Genomic DNA, 17,801 nt, shown 5'->3' with positions numbered 1-17,801 from the left:
CCCCCGCTCCCACTCTCAGTTGTACCCTTTCTGACAAGTGCATAGCTTGGCTCGATGAAGAGGCACAGACCGGGCCTTCTTTGGCATCTGAGGCTTCTACGAGCTCTGGGAGGGGGCGCAAGAACACCTGACTTATCCATGCCCCGAGTTTATTGCTTTATCAGTACTTTTAAGTTTTCTTTATGAATGTAATAAAAAACAACTTTAATTTGTGTTCAAGAGTAGGAGAACTCTGTACTGAAATCAATGTAATTGAAGGTTGTGGGTACTGAAAATTTTTCGTTATGGTCCAAAAATGGTCTAAGTCGTAAAAAGATTAATTTGAACAAAATCAACTTTTATTAAAACTTTTCAAAACCATTTTCGATATGGATCACAACTGGACACACCCGAGATCTATCACTGAGATGTACAACCCCGTATCCCAACAACTGGAAAGTTGCCCCTAGTCTGAATAGCACTGCACTGGAGATCACAACCGAGCTCTTGAATGCAGATAGACAACGATGATCAACATGATCACATGGACAAAGTTGATTTGGAAGTGTTTACGGCTGGACTTCAAAATGAAGTTGCCTACGTATCCCGAAGATGGGAATCAAGCCTTACGTAGTTCGATTCAGGTTCACTCGTGTATTAACACTCTCCTTTTACGCTCTAACTTTTGCCAAGGCCGCCATTTCTGGGTTTTCAACCTTGCGAGCTCAGTTTTTATTATTTCAAATTTTTCATGCTCTAATTTTTTCCTAGGTCGCCCTTTCGGGTTTTCGGTCTAGCAAGCCTCTCAGGGATAGTATTTCTTCAACTTGTCCATGTTGATCAGCTGGGAGAACTCAAGGCCATCTAAATCCATCAGAATGACAGGTCCACCCGACTAGATAGACTTGATGATGTAGGGACCAGTCCAATTAGGTATGAACTTGCCCTTAAGGTCGTAGATGGGAGCTCGGTTGTCTTTATGCACCAAATCCTCTTCTTTCAAATTCCTGGACTTAACCTTCTTGTTGAAAGTCCTGGCAATTCTTCGTTGATAACCTTGGACGTGATGTAGTGCTTTCAACCTTTTCTCGTCAAACAACATGAGTTCTTCGAATCTGCTTTGCTGCCAATCTGCCTCAACAATCTGGCACTCAGCCATTACCCGCAATGACGGAACCTCAACTTCGATAGGCAAAACAACCTCCATCCTATAGACCACGGAATACGGAGTTGCCCAAGTAGAAGTTCGAATTGAAGTCCGGTAGCCCCAAAGAGCAAATGGCAATTTATCTGGCCAGTCTTTGTAGGTTTCCACCATCTTCTGTAGAATGTGTTTGATGTTCTTGTTGGCGGCCTCAACAACTCCGTTGGTTTGCGGCCGATATGTGGATGACTTATGGAAAGCCACGTTGTATTTCTCCAATTTCTCCAACAAGTCGATCACCTCCTTCTTGAAATGGGAACCATTATCTGAAATAATCTCATTTGGGACTTCATAGCGACAGATGATGTTGTTCCTGATGAACTTAGCAACATGAGACGCCTTCAACACCGTGTAAGATTGGGCCTCAACCCACTTCGTAAAGTAGTCTATCGCTACCAGAATATACTCATGCCCGTTGGACCCCTTTAGAGTGACTGCTCCAATCACATCAATCCCCCAGACTGAAAACGACCATGGCAAAGTCATGTTGTACAGCTTTGACGGCGAAATGTTCATACGGTTTGCATGGATCTGACATTTGTGGCATCGCTGAACAAAACCAATATAATCCTTTACCATGGTTGACCAGTAATAACCCTGTCTGAGAGTTTTTTGAGCTAGCATTACCCCGTTCGTGTGCGCTCCGCACTCTCCTCCATGGATGGCCTCCATCAGGCGCTTCGACTCTTCTTCATCCACACATAACTTGTGCATTCCTAGATGACCCCGTTTATACAGTTTACCCCCGTAGATAATGAACTGAATAGCCATTCTTCGAATTGCCCTCTTATCTTTGGCATTTGCCCCTGGTGGATAAGCCTCATTTTCCAAGAAGTTCCAGATGTCGTAATACCAGGGGTTTTGAGCTTGTACTTCATCTATGGCTACAATCAACTCGTAGGCCGGTATAAATTTATGTTCAATAATTATCGGACGCACCCAGACTTCGAAAAGGATGTCTATCATAGAAGATAGAGTTGCTAAAGAATCGGCAAACCTGTTTCTCTCTCTTAAAAGATGGGCACAGTTCAACTTTTCAAACCAAGGAATCAGAATGTCCAAGGTCTGGTGATAGATTTTCATTCTTTCTTCTTTAACTTTCCAATCTCCTTTTGCTTGAGATACAACCAGGTTCGAGTCCCCAATAACATCTAACCGTTTTGCCCCTAGTTTCAGTGTGATACCCCTGTTCCGTAGTATGCAAATTGGTCCTTAAATTGAGTATGGTTATGCGTTTGCCATGATTTTATGTGCCATTATGTGAATATATGTGATTTTGAAGTTTTATCTGTTCGCCGTAGGAATATCTGTTTGAATAATCAGCTTTGGAAATTAAATTGAGGGCCTTATCGGCCACAGAACCCGAAATTGATTACGCCATTGTGATTGGCATAATTTTTAGAGCCTACGGTGAAATTTAATTGAAAATTGATTCTGATCAATTTAAACTGATTAAATTGATAAATTAAGTACCCCATTATTTTATATTAAAATATTTGTTAGTGGGGCTTGTTGTATATTTGTATTGCACTCTCCTTTAGCTCTCTTAAAACTCAAAATCTGAGTTAGACAAGTGAGAGTGAGAGAGAGGCCGGCTATAGAGAGAGAAAGGAAGAGACTTGAGCAATTTTTGGCTCTAGCTTGGGAATTTGAAGATTTAACTCAAGAATTGACTAGAGTTTGGAAGATTAAAGCTCCTTGGTGAGTAACCAACCCCTAACCCATGAATTTGAGTTGTGATTTCGTGAATTGAAGATTAATTTGTGATCTAGAACATGAAAGGAGTTGGTTTTGATGAATTTGAAGACTATATATGCATGCATGTATGTATTGTTTTGAATTTGCATATTTGAGCTTGAGTTACATGACTCATGTTGTAATTTTGGTTGAAATCCATGTATTTGACCATCTTTTCATCATATGAGATGAGAATGAAGGTTATATGTCACATGCATGTACAATCCATGGAAGTAGAAGCTTTGAATGCATGAAATGGTTACATTGGTAATGAGTTGGTGGAAAATGAGCCATGCATGTAGATAAATTATGAAATTGAGCTTCAATATGTTGTAATTCTATGTTTGTACCATGTTAATGCATGATTATGTGAAGTTTGGACCGAAATCATGCATTTAGAGCCTTTGAATGTCGAGATGAAGCTCAAGAACTCAATCTGGAAAACCCAGATTTTCGATGTCCGCTCGAGCGGGTGAAGTGCCGCTCGAGCAGAGAAATCGAGCTCCCAGCATTTTCTGCAGACATGGTTCCCGCTCGAGCGGGGAGCTATGTAGACAGGCAGTCCGCTCGAACGGCCGAGTTCACGCTCGAGCTGGAATTGAAGGCAACCAGTACTTTCGCAGACCTAAGGGTCCGCTCGAGCGGGGAAGTCCACGCTCGAGCGGGGACCCTATTTTCTGAAATCCTGTTTTTGCATTTTGTGTTCTGCTTTCCGTTCTCTTTCACTTGTAAACACTCTTAGGCATGTGTGCAAACATCGTAAGTGAGGTTAATGAGATAGGAATAAAGCCTAAAGAGGAATATGTGAATTAAAGAACGGATTGAACTGTTAGTGACCCTTTTGTGTTCATGAAATATGTATGGTCAAGCTTCAGGGCAAATCCACAAGCCGATCACTGTGAGTAATATCAATATTTGAAAGCTTGTCAATGTCCAATTGCTATTCCCTTATAAACTTTATGAGTTGGTAATTGGGATTGTGGACAAAAGTCTGACAGGAATCAATGAATGGACCGAAGGTCGTTTTGATGTACATGAATGGACCGAAGGTCGTTTTGATGTAAATGAATGGACCAAAGGTCGTTTTGATGAAAATGAGCGGACCGAAGGTCGTTTTTGACCTATATGAATGGACCGAAGGTCGTTCTGACATGAATGAGTGGGCCGAAGGCCGTTTTGAAGTAAATGAATGGGCTAAAGGCCATTTTGACATAAATGGAGGGGCCGAAGGCCGTTTTGACATAAATGAATGGGCCGAGGGCCGTTTTGACATGAATGGAAACCTGAATGGGCCAAAGGCCAGTATGTTGGAACTACAGTCCCTTGATCTAAATTTTGTATAAGTATATATATATATATATATGTTAAGTAGAAATGTAAATTGGGCCAAAGGCCGTTTGGAACATGTTGTTCTACATTGTTACATAATTTCTGCATTTGATATTATTCACTGGGCTATCGCTCACGCTCATTCATGTGTTTGTAGGTGAGCCAAGGGAAGCCCAAACCCAGCCCCAGTGAAGTCTGCTAGGAAAAATTCGAGTTTTGAGGAAGTCAGCCTTGCGTCTCACTCTTGAGACCTTCCCTTGCCTTTTTGCTATGTAATTATATTTTGTCTTGCCGGCAAGGACTTTATGTATATCTGTATTAGTCTGTCATAGGTTGACTCGTTTTGGATGATCCTGTCTATAATGAATTTTGTGAAACTATACTTTTGATGTGGGTTATTAACGTAACCGAATATGGTCTGTTGATGTGCATATAAGCACGGCTCTATGGACAAAGTTTTTAAATTTTGCTTCCCTTTTGGCCCCCTTTACTATGATGTCTTAAGTCTGTTTTGGTTTGAGGCCGTAGGTAATCTTAGGATTACTGGCCGGTTACGTCCTTAACCCATGGGGGCGGGTTCGGGTCATGACAGAGTGGTATCAGAGCACAAGTTAATAACTCACACACTTGTCCAAAAAGAGCAATAAGCATCTAGATAAGACCTAGGGTGTATTCATGTGATAAGTACGAGTTTGGAAGCATTGATTATATGCTTAAATGTTTGGTTAGGAATAATTATATGTGTAAGTTGTGAACTACTTGCATTGCAAATTATTTGGAAATATGTGCTTCTTAGTGTAAGCATACTTGTGTATCTTTTGTATGAAATATAATGCAAGTTTAATCATATGGTGAGAACCAGAGGTGATGAGTTAGAGGAATCCTCTACTGCCAGACTGGACAGAATGGAAAGATTGATCCAAGAAATGGCAGAAGCTTTGAGACAGCAGTAGGAGTGGCAACAACAGTGGCAGCAACCACATCCGCCGCCTCCACCTCCGGCACCACCCGTTCCAGATAGTCAAAACGATGATTGGATAATAGCTCTCACCAAGGAATTCAAGAAAATGAAACCACCACAGTTCCATGGCGGACTAGATCCTCTAAAAGCCGAAGCTTGGGTACTTGGGATCGAAAAACTGTTTGAAGTATTTCCGTGCTCGGATACACAGAAAGTGCTTTTAGCCACTTTTATGCTAGAAGATGAAGCGAGAAGATGGTGGATGTTGATGAGGGAAAACCACAGAGATGTTGATTGGGTGAAATTTTTAGAAATCTTCTATGACAAGTACTTCCCGCAGTGTGTCCGGGATAGGAAAGTGGCAGAGTTCATGGAACTCAAGCAAGACAGCATGACTGTAGCTGAGTATGAGGCCAAATTTACCGAGTTGGCCAGGTTCGCACCACACGTAATTGACACTGATTACAAGAAGGCAAGGCATTTTGAAGGTGGGCTCCTAAGTGACATCCTAGAGAGAGTGAATGTCCTGAAGTTGGAGACCTACATCGGGGTGCTTGACCAGGCCATCATATCAGAGGCTAACATAGCTAGACAAACTAAGCCAACAACCGAATGGAAAGGCAACAAAAGACAAGGCTTCTTTTCGAAGAAGAAATTTCTGAAAAAGCAAAACACGGGCTCCTCAACTACTTCAAGTTCTTCCCAAGACACAGCTCCCATGTGCAACATTTGTAGCAAAAGGCACCATGGAGTCTGTTACCGTGCATCGGGAGCCTGTTTTAAGTGTGGGAAACAAGGGCATATAGCCCGAGATTGTAATCAAAATAGTGGGAAGATAGCTGCTAGCTCCACTGCATCGATCCCAAAGCCGGGAAATACTTTGAGATCTGCTACTACTGGAGATACAGTGAGACAGGGGAGAGTTTTTGCACTCATTCCGGGCGATACACGGAATGCCAATGCCGTTGTCTCAGGTACTATTTCAATATGTAACCAAGATGCCTTTGTATTAATTGATTCTGGATCAACACACACATTTGTGACATGTACATTTGCATCTAGACTGAATAGACCCCTAGAGTTATTGCCATATTTGTTATGTGTGTCTGCTCCATCGGGGGAATCTGTGTTATGTGAATATATATATCGGTTTTGTGACATGCATATTGAGGATGCTACCTTATATGTAGATTTTTTGCCCTTGAGCTTTAGACATTTTGATGTAATTTTGGGCATGGATTGGTTGACCAAGTATTGTGCCACCCTTGACTGTGTGGCAAAAAGGGTTGCATTTAAACCACCAGAACAGAAAGAGATTGTGTTTGTGGGTAATGGGGTAGTGCCTCCACCTTATTTGGTATCTGCAATGAAAGCATGTAAACTGATCAGGAAAGGGTGCCAAGGTTATTTGTGCTATGTGTTGTCTGAACAATCCGAGAGTGTTGAATTGAATAATATTCCTATTGTTAGAGAATTTCCGGATGTGTTTCCGAATGAATTACCAGGGGAATTGGTAGACAGGGAGATAGAGTTTACTATTGAGACTATGCCAGGCACCCAGCCTATTTCTAGAACTCCCTATAGAATGGCTATTGCCGAAATGAAAGAATTAAAGGAACAGTTGCAAGACCTTCTTGATAAAGGATTTATCCGGCCTAGCACTTCACCTTGGGGTGCACCAGTGTTATTTGTAAAGAAGAAGGATGGTACTTTGCGCCTGTGCATTGATTACCGGGAACTGAACAAGGTAACGATAAAGAACAAATATCCCTTACCCCGTATTGATGACTTATTTGACCAGTTGCAGGGATCACAGGTGTTTTCTAAGATTGATTTGAGATCCGGGTATCATCAGCTGAAGGTTAAAGCAGAGGATGTTGAGAAAACCGCATTCAGAATGAGGTATGGTCATTTTGAGTTTCTTGTTATGCCATTTGGAGTGACTAATGCTCCGGCAGCATTCATGGACTTAATGAATAGAATTTTTAAAACCTACCTTGATGAGTTTGTTGTAGTCTTCATCGATGATATTTTGATATACTCTAAAGATAGACTTGAACATGAACATCATTTGAGGACTGTTTTACAAATACTTCGGGAAAGAAAACTATTTGCTAAATTAAAGAAATGTGAGTTTTGGTTGGATGAGGTTATTTTCTTAGGGCACGTGATCAACAAAGAAGGAATTTCAGTGGACCCGCAGAAGATACAGGCAATTGTGAATTGGCCTACACCGACCAATGTGACGGAAGTTCGCAGTTTCATGGGCTTAGCTGGGTACTATAGGAGGTTTGTGAAGGACTTCTCGAAATTAGCAGTACCTCTTACCCAATTGACATGTAAAGGACAACCATTTGAGTGGAATAGTGAAAGAGAATCAGCCTTTCAGGAATTGAAGACAAGATTGACCACTGCACCAATTTTGACACTACCTTCAGGTACGGAAAATTTTGTGATTTTCAGTGATGCATCTTATAAGGGTTTGGGTTGTGTGTTGATGCAGAACGGAAAGGTTATTGCTTACGCCTCCCGACAGTTGAGGCCACACGAGAAGAACTACCCAACACATGACCTTGAATTGGCCGCAGTCGTTTTTGCTTTGAAAATCTAGCGTCATTATTTGTATGGGGCAAAGTGTGAAGTCTACACGGATCATAAGAGCCTGAAATACTTCTTCACGCAGAAAGAGTTGAATATGCGTCAGAGGAGGTGGCTGGAACTAATAAAAGATTATGACTTAGAAATTCAGTACCACCCCGGGAAAGCTAATATAGTTGCTGATGCCTTGACTAGAAAATCAACGGGGAGTATGGCCTGTTTGCTTACTGAACAAAGAGAGATCTTGCAAGATTTTGAGAAGTTTGAAATCGAAGTGGTAATGTGTGAACAGGGCAGGTTGATAGCCGCTATTACAGCCGAGCCGGCGATCATTGATGAAATCAAACAGAAACAGAAAGAGGATGAATACCTCAAGAAAGTGATTGACGAATTCAAAGTAAGCCCGAGAGCAGAATTCAGTATTGAGAGTGAAATGTTGAAATTCCAAAACCGGATATGTGTCCCAGATATCCCAGAACTAAAGAAGAGGATTTTAGAAGAAGCCCACAGGTCCGTATTTGCTATGCATCCGGGTAACAATAAAATGTATCGGGATTTGAAACAAACCTATTGGTGGCCTAAAATGAAGAAAGAGATTGCAGAATATGTGTCCAAATGCCTTCAGTGTCAGCAGGTTAAGGCGGAACATCAGAGACCAAGCGGTCTACTTCAACCTCTCCCTATTCCTGAATGGAAGTGGGAGCATGTGACTACGGATTTCGTTGTTGGCCTACCTCGGACTTCTCGAGGTATGGATTCTGTTTGGGTTGTGGTTGATAGACTAACTAAATCTGCACATTTTCTGCCTGTCAAAACTACGTTTACTGCTTATAGATTGGCTACCATTTATGTTGATGAGATTGTTCGTTTACACGGGGTCCCAGTATCTATTGTATCGGATAGGGATTCGAAATTTGTATCTCGATTGTGGAAGAGTTTGCAGGAAGCTATGGGAACAGAACTAAGGTTCAGTACTACATTCCACCCACAGACAGATGGACAGTCAGAGAGAACGATACAAACTTTGGAAGATATGCTTCGCATGTGTGCTTTGGATTTTCAAGGGAGTTGGGAAGATTATTTGCGGCTTGCAGAGTTTGCCTATAATAACAGCTTCCACTCCAGCATCGGTATGGCACCATACGAGGCTTTGTATGGTAGGAGGTGTAGATCACCTATTTGTTGGACAGAGGTCGGAGACAGAGCTTTGCTTGGGCCTGAAATTGTACAAGACACCTCTGAAAAGATCAAAACTATTCGTCAAAGGCTCAAAACAGCTCAAGACCGACAGAAGAATTATGCAGATGTTCGGAGAAGACCTCTTGAGTATGAGGTCGGCGACCATGTGTTCATCAGTGTTTCTCCGATGAAAGGCCAAGTCAGGTTTGGAAAAAAGGGCAAGTTGTCGCCCCGTTACATTGGGCTGTTTCAAATTTTGGAGAGGCTTGGTCCAATTACTTATAGAGTTGCTTTGCCACCGGGATTCGAGCAAATCCATAACGTGTTTCATGTGTCGATGTTGAAGGGCTACCTCCGAGACCCGTTACATGTAATTGATTATCATCGGGTAGCTATTGATGAGAATATGGAATACGCTGAGTGGCCGGAAAGAATTGTTGACCGACAAGTGAAAGAATTGAGAAACAAGTCCATCCCAATGGTGAAAGTAGAATGGAGGGAACACCATGGGACGGATGCTACATGGGAAAAAGAAGAAGAAATGCGACTGCGCTATCCACATTTGTTTCCCGACGAAGGTAACTTAAGTTTGGAGGACTAAACTTCCTAAAGGGGGGAAGACTGTGATACCCCTGTTCCGTAGTATGCAAATTGGTCCTTAAATTGAGTATGGTTATGAGTTTGCCATGATTTTATGTGCCATTATGTGAATATATGTGATTTTGAAGTTTTATCTGTTCGCCGTAGGAATATCTGTTTGAATAATCAGCTTTGGAAATTAAATTGAGGGCCTTATCGACCACAGAACCCGAAATTGATTACGCCATTGTGATTGGCATAATTTTTAGAGCCTACGGTGAAATTTAATTGAAAATTGATTCTGATCAATTTAAACTGATTAAATTGATAAATTAAGTACCCCATTATTTTATATTAAAATATTTGTTAGTGGGGCTTGTTGTATATTTGTATTGCACTCTCTTTTAGCTCTCTTAAAACTCAAAATCTGAGTTAGACAAGTGAGAGTGAGAGAGAGGCCGGCTATAGAGAGAGAAAGGAAGAGACTTGAGCAATTTTTGGCTCTAGCTTGGGAATTTGAAGATTTAACTCAAGAATTGACTAGAGTTTGGAAGATTAAAGCTCCTTGGTGAGTAACCAACCCCTAACCCATGAATTTGAGTTGTGATTTCGTGAATTGAAGATTAATTTGTGATCTAGAACATGAAAGGAGTTGGTTTTGATGAATTTGAAGACTATATATGCATGCATGTATGTATTGTTTTGAATTTGCATATTTGAGCTTGAGTTACATGACTCATGTTGTAATTTTGGTTGAAATCCATGTATTTGACCATCTTTTCATCATATGAGATGAGAATGAAGGTTATATGTCACATGCATGTACAATCCATGGAAGTAGAAGCTTTGAATGCATGAAATGGTTACATTGGTAATGAGTTGGTGGAAAATGAGCCATGCATGTAGATAAATTATGAAATTGAGCTTCAATATGTTGTAATTCTATGTTTGTACCATGTTAATGCATGATTATGTGAAGTTTGGACCGAAATCATGCATTTAGAGCCTTTGAATGTCGAGATGAAGCTCAAGAACTCAATCTGGAAAACCCAGATTTTCGATGTCCGCTCGAGCGGGTGAAGTGCCGCTCGAGCGGAGAAATCGAGCTCCCAGCATTTTCTGCAGACATGGTTCCCGCTCGAGCGGGGAAGTTGACGCTCGAGCGGGGAGCTATGTAGACAGGCAGTCCGCTCGAACGGCCGAGTTCACGCTCGAGCTGGAATTGAAGGCAACCAGTACTTTCGCAGACCTAAGGGTCCGCTCGAGCGGGGAAGTCCACGCTCGAGCGGGGACCCTATTTTCTGAAATCCTGTTTTTGCATTTTGTGTTCTGCTTTCCGTTCTCTTTCACTTGTAAACACTCTTAGGCATGTGTGCAAACATCGTAAGTGAGGTTAATGAGATAGGAATAAAGCCTAAAGAGGAATATGTGAATTAAAGAACGGATTGAACTGTTAGTGACCTTTTTGTGTTCATGAAATATGTATGGTCAAGCTTCAGGGCAAATCCACAAGCCGATCACTGTGAGTAATATCAATATTTGAAAGCTTGTCAATGTCCAATTGCTATTCCCTTATAAACTTTATGAGTTGGTAATTGGGATTGTGGACAAAAGTCTGACAGGAATCAATGAATGGACCGAAGGTCGTTTTGATGTACATGAATGGACCGAAGGTCGTTTTGATGTAAATGAATGGACCAAAGGTCGTTTTGATGAAAATGAGCGGACCGAAGGTCATTTTTGACCTATATGAATGGACCGAAGGTCGTTCTGACATGAATGAGTGGGCCGAAGGCCGTTTTGACGTAAATGAATGGGCTAAAGGCCATTTTGACATAAATGGAGGGGCCGAAGGCCGTTTTGACATAAATGAATGGGCCGAGGGCCGTTTTGACATGAATGGAAACCTGAATGGGCCAAAGGCCAGTATGTTGGAACTACAGTCCCTTGATCTAAATTTTGTATAAGTATATATATATATATATATGTTAAGTAGAAATGTAAATTGGGCCAAAGGCCGTTTGGAACATGTTGTTCTACATTGTTACATAATTTTTGCATTTGATATTATTCACTGGGCTATCGCTCACGCTCATTCATGTGTTTGTAGGTGAGCCAAGGGAAGCCCAAACCCAGCCCCAGTGAAGTTTGCTAGGAAAAATCCGAGTTTTGAGGAAGTCAGCCTTGCATCTCACTCTTGAGACCTACCCTTGCCTTTTTGCTATGTAATTATATTTTGTCTTGCCGGCAAGGACTTTATGTATATATGTATTAGTCTGTCATAGGTTGACTCGTTTTGGATGATCCTGTCTGTAATGAATTTTGTGAAACTGTACTTTTGATGTGGGTTATTAACTTAACCGAATATGGTCTGTTGATGTGCATATAAGCACGGCTCTATGGACAAAGTTTTTAAATTTTGCTTCCCTTTTGGCCCCCTATACTCTGATGTCTTAAGTCTGTTTTGGTTTGAGGCCGTAGGTAATCTTAGGATTACTGGCCGGTTACGTCCTTAACCCATGGGGGCAGGTTCGGGTCGTGACATTCAGGGCGGCTTCTAGTCCAGCAATACATGCCTCATATTCTGCTTCATTATTCGATACCTTGAACCGGAGCTTGAAGGCTAAGGGTATGCGGGAATTGTCGGGTGTTATCAGCAACACCCTTATTCCATACCCGTATTGGTTTGACGCTCCGTCAAAGTACATAGTCCAAGTTTCTTCTTCAACATGCAGAATGGCCTCATCTGGGAGCAGATACTCTACTGCTTCATCTCCCTCCACTGGGTGATCGGCTAAAAACTCCGCTACCCCTCTCTCTTTCACAAACTTGCGCGTCATGTACTTCAAATCGAATTCGGAAAGCAAAAGCAACCAACCGGCTAGCCTACCCGTAAGTGCCGGTTTCTCAAAGAGATATTTGATGGGATCTAATCTCGAAACCTGTATTACGGGGTGAGCTAATAGGTAGTGCCTCAACTTCCTGGTAGCCCATACTAAGGCCATACAAGCCCTTTCCAGTGGCGTGCAGCGGGTCTCGTATTCCAGCATTTTCTTGCTCAGGTAGTAGATAGCCTTCTCCACTTTGTCCTCAGACTCTTGTGCAAGCATGCAGTCCATTGTCATTTCGGTTACTAACAGATACAATATCAATGGTTTCCCCAGCTCCAGCGGCGACAACACAGGTGGGTTATATAGCTATTGCTTGATCTGTTCGAAAGTGACTTGGCATCGGTCATCCCATTGGAACTTCTTTCCTTTCTTCAGAAGACCAAACAGTGGTTCACAAGTCAAGGTTAATTTTGTAATAAACCGTCTTATGAATTGCACTTTACCCAAAAAGTCTCCCACCTCCTTTTCAGTTCTTGGTGGTGGCATTTCGAGTATGGCCTTAATCTTCGAAGGATCGACCTCGATACCCCTTTGTGTGATCAAGAACCTGAGCATTTTCCCTGCTGTAACACTGAAAGTACATTTCTGAGGATTTAGCCACAACCAATACTCTCTGATCCATTGGAAAAATTTCTACAAGGCGGTGTAGTGGCCTTCTCTTTCTTTGGACTTGACAATCGTGTTGTCCACGTACACCTCGACCTCTTTGTGGATCATATCGTGCAAAATCGTGCTTACAGCCCGTTGATATGTAGCCCCAGTATTCTTCAAACCGAACGGCATCACCCTATAGCAATAAGTTCCGCACAGGGTAGTGAAAACAATTTTCTCCCCATCTTCAAGTGCCATCAAAATCTGGTTGTAGCCTGAAAACCCATCCATAAATGAGAGCAGCGCATGCCCAGCAGTGAAGTCCACTAATTCGTCGCTATGTGGCAGAGGAAAGTCGTCCTTTGGACTGGCTTTGTTCAAATCCCTGAAGTCCACACATACCTGAATTCTGTCGTCTTTCTTTGGCACCGGAACTATATTGGCCAACCAAGTTGGGTACTCAGATACTAATAGGAACCCTGTATCAATCTGCTTGGTGACCTCTTCTTTGATTTTTTGAGCCCAATCCGAACAGATCCTTCGGAGCTTCTTCTTAACAGATCGAGTCTCTGGGTCAAGAGAGATCCGGTGCTATACAATCTCAGGATCGATTCCAGGCATGTCTTCGTAGGACCACGCAAAAACATCTTTGAAATCTTTTAATAAAACGACTAAGCGCTCGCGTTCCTCAGAAGACAACGTGGACCTGATCTGAACCAGCCGCGGATCCTTCTCAGTACCAACGTTAATCGAAGTGATTTCATCAACCAAAGGTTTTACAAACCTCTCATGCTCTTGATCAAGCAAATGTTTCAAAATCGGAGGAATTTCTTTCTCGTCGTTTTCATCAAAGTTTTGAAAATCCTGATTAATACAATAAACTAGAGGCACAGAAAAGTACTCAGAAGCCACAGCTGTACAATTCTCATTAACAACATCCAGTCCGTCTGATCCTTCGATTACAACCGACTCAAAGGAAAAAGAAAAAGACGACTTGGACAGGACAGTGGCATCCGGGTTATCACGCCCAGGAATACCTGACTCAGACTCAGATGAACTGGAATCTGATTCTGACTCCACAGACTCTGTGGAATTAGATTCTGGTTCACTACCTGACCCTGAATTGCTCAATAAAAAGCCTTCCTCGTATTGCTAGACGAGGGAAGGTGCGATGGATGCATCCAGAATGTCGAAAGATGGGCACACAGCTGCGCTATCTCCAATCATAGATACCGAGAAATCATCCCCCGAGCACACTAGTAAGATCTGAGGATCTGAGAGGAGACATGCCAGTGCTACTCCCATTTCAAAATTTGTGCCACTAGACTCATCCATATTACACTGCTCAGCCACAGCTGTTGGGTCAGTCTACTCTTCGGCATCTTCATCTCCCAGTAATTGCAAGTCAAAAAAGATCTCAAAACCCGGCAAGCGCCGCCTCTCTGAATTTAGCCATGGCTTTGGAAAGCCGCATAACGGGAAATCTTCCCCCTCCCGGACAAAGCATCCATTCAGGGTCCCCTGGATAGGTCTGTACACTAACTCATAGTGCTTCCTGGCTTGTTTAGCTCTGGCTCTTCCAGCATTCTCTCTTCCTTTCCTTACCCAATCCTCCTTGGTAGGCGAGTAACCTAAACCAAAGCTATATGGGTTGTGTGGCACTTCGGCCAATTTAGCGACGCCCTTCCAGCCACTTCTTCCTAATCCCATCCCGGGCACGTGTTGAAGCTTGCTCATGAGGTAAAGAGATTGTGCACTGACATACAGCCCCTCATCAATAGCCAACAAATCCTGAACCACCCAAGCCTTAGCCAAGGTGAATCCCGACAGAAAGACATCCTTCACGCCGTGCTCAATTTCCAAAACTGGTGTAGAAACCTCTAGCAGTGGATGTATTGAAAAGTTCCCAAACACTATTGCCACCCCCCTTCCGTGGAGGTACTTCAGCATCTAGTGTAAGGTGGAAAAGACGCCTTTCACCTGGTGCAGCCACGACCACCCGAGGAGTAGATTGAAGGTGGTTGGAACATCTATGACATGAAACTCAATGTCCTGCTGCCCCAGGCCAACTTGAGTTTTGATTTGTACCGTCCCCATCACCTCCCGACTGGTGTTATCATAGGCCCGTATCACCTGGGTTGTAGGCACGAAATCTGCGGGCTTCAACCAGATAGCATATGCCGTTCTCGATAGACATACATTGATTGCAAACCCAGTGTCGACCAGGACCACCGGTATCCATTTTTTCTTGCACTCCATAGAGATATAGAGTGGCTTGTTATGATCCGAGCCCTCAGGTGGCAGTTCTTTGTCTTTGAAGGTTAGGGTTAGTGAAGCTCCACCCGGGAATACCAATCCCACCAACTGCTCAGGTGTTGTATCAATTGAAAGCTTGGCCCTGTCCATGGCTGTAAGAACGGCCTGTCTGTGAACCCTCGAGGCCATAAGCAGTCCCCAGATGGAGATGTCTGCTTGAATTTTCTTTAGCTGTTTCAGCACAGCTTCCTCCTCTAGCAGTTTTTCTTTCTGTCTCTCTGCTTCTTTGTCCTTCCCGGATGCCTTTAGCTAGTCCAAATATGAGGGCTTGAAGTACCACCCACTTCGGGTCATATTGTCGATCTCCTCAATGTACCAGGTGTCATCTGGTTGGTTCTGTCCCCAGTCTTCATCGGTATGGGCCAGACGCAAATCGTCGTCTTCCCACCACATGCCCTCATCAACCGATAGACAACTATCCGGATCTGATGTAGTTGTTTCTGTGCTCACAGCACATTCTATCCCCGCAGGAGCCTTGGCCTTTCTAGCCCTGTCTTCATTCTCGATTCTCTCTTGTTCAAAATGCCTCAGCGTGTCTTCCTGTTCAGTGTCTGTTGTACACGTACTGCCCAAGTCCCGAGCAAAATTCTTCGCACCGGTGCTCTCCAGCGATTCTTCCTTATTCTCGACCCTTCCGGCCACTATTGATGTTCCAGTTTCTGATTGCCCCTGCCTCGGCTGAGATTCCTCAATAACATCTGGCTCGTCACTGAGCCACCCTATAGCATCTGTTTCTCCATTCGTATCACACCAACCAACCTGCACATCCCCTAGGTCCCGCTCATCAAAGAACTATAGGTTGGCAATGTCCTCCTCTAGCTCTGCTAGGTCATTTAGCCCCTGACTCGGACCATCTTCTTGGACCACATCAACTTCTGCCCCAGTTGGAAACTCTAGCCTCAGCTTAGCCTGATCTGTTGACACAATGTAACCGCACGGGTTGTATGCTTCCTCAATTATGCTCGCAGATCCCTCAGGTTTTGAACCAATATTCCCATTCTCCTCTAAGGTGACCCCAATTCTATTTTCGACAGTCACCACCACTGGCTTGGGTAGGGTTAATGACATGCTCATCATGCATAAATCTGTACATTCTGGGATGAACACCGTCGGCTTAGGTAGGTGGGAAGGAGTGATATATATGCTAGGGTCGTATAGAATAGTTGTCGTTTGAATCAAGTTTATCTGCCTGGGTGGAGAAGAGGGGTTGTTATGTGGTGGGAAAGGGTTAATGATGACATTTGGCATCTCGGGAGGCGCAATCACCTTGTTATCAATGAGATCTTGAATCTCATGACGTAATCCGAAGCACTGGTCAGTATCATGCCCATGTTGCTGATGGAAGGAACAATACTTGGCTGGATTGTGTGTGAGAGTGAGGTTATTTGGTAGTGGGCGTGGTTCCAAGGGCTTCAGATGCCCTTTTCTGATTAGAACCTCCAAGGCTTTAGATAAACGCATGTAAAGTGGAGTGAAGGTCCTCTGGCTCCTAGGTAGGTACTTTGCTGGTTGAGAGGTGGTTCTGGACGAGCTGGTGAAGGGTGTAGCTGTTTTAGGCGTGGTGGTGACCATGCCGGCATCTGAAGTCCTTGCGACTGCAGCGTTGCTCGTGGCTGCATTCGAACCGCATGTAAATGCCCTCTTGGGCTGTTCCCTCTCTTGGTCGATCAGACCTTGTTTCATGGCATCCTTAATCTGTACCCCAATCTCATGCAAGTCAGCAAAGGTAGGGAGGGGTAAGACGATCATTTTCTACATCAGCTTGGGTTGAAGGTTACGCATAACCATTCTTATCTGATCTTTCTTGAGTGGCCGAGTTGTCATCATGGAGGCCTTGGCCCTCTATCGAGTGACAAAGTTAGAAAAGCCCTCTTTCGGCTCTTGCCTGGTCGTCTCAAGATCACGAGTCGTGACCTCGATCTGAATCTGTCCGGCAAAGTCACCGGCCAGTCGTGACCTCGATCTGGGTATGTCCACTTCTAATCAGTGTACTCACCTTCAAAGCGGTTGGATCAACCTCAAATTCGAACGGTATGTCCACTGGATTAGTTAGTGCTTTAGACATCTGAGGTGGGATTGGCAGTGGAACTGGCCCTATTGGAACATCCGTATTCTCCTAGACGTGAGCTGTTTCCCCAGGTGTTGGAACCCTAGGTGAGGGTGGGGGTGGATGCGAAGAAGATGCTCTAGCTTGTTGTGGTTGCTGCTGTTATTGAAGCTTGACAATCAGTTCTGCCTATTGGGCTACAACTTCCGTCTGACGAGCGGTGACCTCCGCTTGACGAGCAGTATCTCGCTGCATAGCCTGCATGGTCTCTTGGAGTTGACGCATCATCTTTTCCATATTGACTGTAAAGTGCTGATCTGACTGAACAGGTGTATATTCTCTCTGTGGTAGGAACAGAAATCTCAGCCCAACTGCGCACAGGTGGGGTAG

This window comes from Camellia sinensis, chromosome 1, assembly GCF_055761805.1.
Source record: "Camellia sinensis isolate YWXY chromosome 1, ASM5576180v1, whole genome shotgun sequence".
Taxonomy (NCBI): Eukaryota; Viridiplantae; Streptophyta; class Magnoliopsida; order Ericales; family Theaceae; genus Camellia; species Camellia sinensis.
Note: the sequence above shows the minus strand (reverse complement) of the source record.